This window comes from Hipposideros armiger, unplaced genomic scaffold, assembly GCF_001890085.2.
Source record: "Hipposideros armiger isolate ML-2016 unplaced genomic scaffold, ASM189008v1 scaffold_886, whole genome shotgun sequence".
Classification (NCBI taxonomy): Eukaryota; Metazoa; Chordata; class Mammalia; order Chiroptera; family Hipposideridae; genus Hipposideros; species Hipposideros armiger.
In genome coordinates, this window is record NW_017732236.1 from 390481 (window position 1) to 393042 (window position 2562).

Consider the following 2562-nt stretch of genomic DNA (forward strand, 5'->3'; position numbering starts at 1 on the left):
TCATTGAAATATAATTGACATATAATATTGTGTGAGTTTAAGGTGTATATGATAGTTGGATGCACATATATACTACAAAAAGATTACCACCTCAGTAGCTGTCTCCAGCTTCTTGTTACCAAAAACATCCCTGTGACAAATTTTCACTTAAATATTTTCTCTATGGACCTGCATGAGAATTCTCTGAGCTACATACCCTGGACAGAGATGCAAGGATACAGGGTGTGTAAACACTTAATTTCAGTAAGTCTTTTTTCAGAATAGCTGTTACCAGTGTATCTCTAAAACACATAGGCTATAGGAGTTTTATTTAAGAAGTTCTTCCACTTTCTAATCCCTAGGTCCCCAAAATAATCCTACTTTTTTTCCTATTAGTTTTATAGTTTTACCTCTTGTATTTAGATATTAAGCCGTCTCCATTGCACATACATATGTTTTATATAAGTTCCATAAAAATGAGATAGTTTTCTTAACACAATCCACTACCCAATCCATCAATCTATATTTTTTGTCCATAGAGTTTCAGTGCCATTATTATCATATATTAATTTCTCATATCAATATACTCTGTCTTTTCTAAAGCATGACTCTGAAGCCTTGGAAAGCACCATCTAATAATATTTATTATTTAGTTCAATTAACTAATCTCAAGTTTTTATAATTTCATTTTCCTTATTATGATCATTCTATGGAATGGTGAAATACTTGATTTTAAATAATACTAAATCATCAACACAGTTGTGTCATACCTTTTGAGCCTTTGAATGTGGCAAAGGACTTTGAAATTGGACAGATACAACACACAACATCATGGGGAAAGAATAGGAGAATTGACGTAGAGCTCTAGGCTACAATAACCCCAAATGTACCACTGATAAAGGGTGATTTTCGGGCAACAACTTTCTTCCTGGGAAAATTAATACTGTAACTGCCACCCACGTATCTTGCAAGAAGTTTCAGATTCACTAACTGATACTTACGTTTAAGTAGCGTGAGAGATTTACAGGTATCAAATCTCACTATTCCAATTTATAGATTTAGATATTCTAAACAATTCCTAAAGATAGTTTATGACTCTTCCCCCCAAAACAAATCCCAGCAAAAAATACACACATAAACTAATGTTTGTACATTTTGTTACTCAGTGTTTACTATAAAATTCTCCACATCTCTGAAAAGCAGCTTTTAAAATTCTAATTTAGTTAACAATATGTCCCTGAGCTGTGCCTAAACATTAAAAACAGAGTTTCAAATATCATGCTAACTCATTCACTGTCTTAAAACTGTTCTGGACAAATACACTGAACCTTCCTTTTCTGAAATGGCCTCTCACCAGCAGCAGCCCCAGCAGTTGCTAGTTCTGTTTAGCATCTGTTTGTAAACACTTAGTGTGAAAGGCTGTTAATCCGCAAATGCTTGCAGAAGCCTATGCAAATTTATTCCAGATGAGGGCGGCCAATAGCTACTTCTAATGCTTCTGTTCTGTTATCATGCTGCCCACCTCAGCTCTAAGCAACAATTTCCGCTTTACATTTGCCAAATCATGCTAGAAACATCTGTTTACTGATTTCCCCCACAATAGCTCTGGGTGCCCAACTTTAGTCACCCCTATTCCAAAAGGTCGGATGATTTCAGCTTCCACTAATTGCCACATTATCTTTCCACGTCAGCATCATTTCAAGACAAATTATCCCGTCCTCTGCTCTCTTTATCATAACCCTTTGAGTAATTTTCATCCAATTTTTAAATCTTTTAAAGTGATTGATAGTATTCATTTGAAGAGTAATCTCATCTTCTCTTTTAGTTATTTCTTAATACTTCAGCTTTAGAAAGCAAATGTGAAAGAGGACACAAGCTGATTAATTTCCCTCTTCTGTTACCTCTTTACAAATATTTATGCATTATTTTTCTTAGATTCTATCACATGATAATTAATTCAAAACCTTTCTCATTTTCTCTGTTTCACATCCTTAGAAGCACAGTCTTGAGTTAATATCTCCCCCAGCCAAACTTCAAATCTATCAAAATATTTATGGTATTATTAATATAATAAGAGTTATCTTCCGAAGAAAATAACTTCTTTTTCTTGACATCATTCCTTTGTAAGCATTATTTTCACTTCCATCCTTTTCATGGTACACATGTCTTGGTCTCCTTAAAAAAAGTTATACCTGAAAGCTACAACACTTTATTATTTATTTATTTTAAAGATTTATTTATTTTTATTTTTGATTTTTTATTGTTAGTTTCAGGTGTACAGAACAATGCAATAGTTATCCTTTTCACCCTCACCAGGTAACAACCCCCCTCCCCCATCTACTGCCCTCCCACCCTGTATCATGATGATCTATTACAATTCCATTGACTCCATTCCCACTCTATACTCCATGTCCCGTGACTATATGTATATATAATTATAGTTGACATACATTATTATTCAACATCAGCTTCAGAAATACAGTGCGGTGGTCAGGCCTCTACACAGACTATGAAGTGGTCTCCCTAACAAGACATGAGTCCATCTGGCCCCCCCAAAAATATTTACAACGTTATTGATTATAT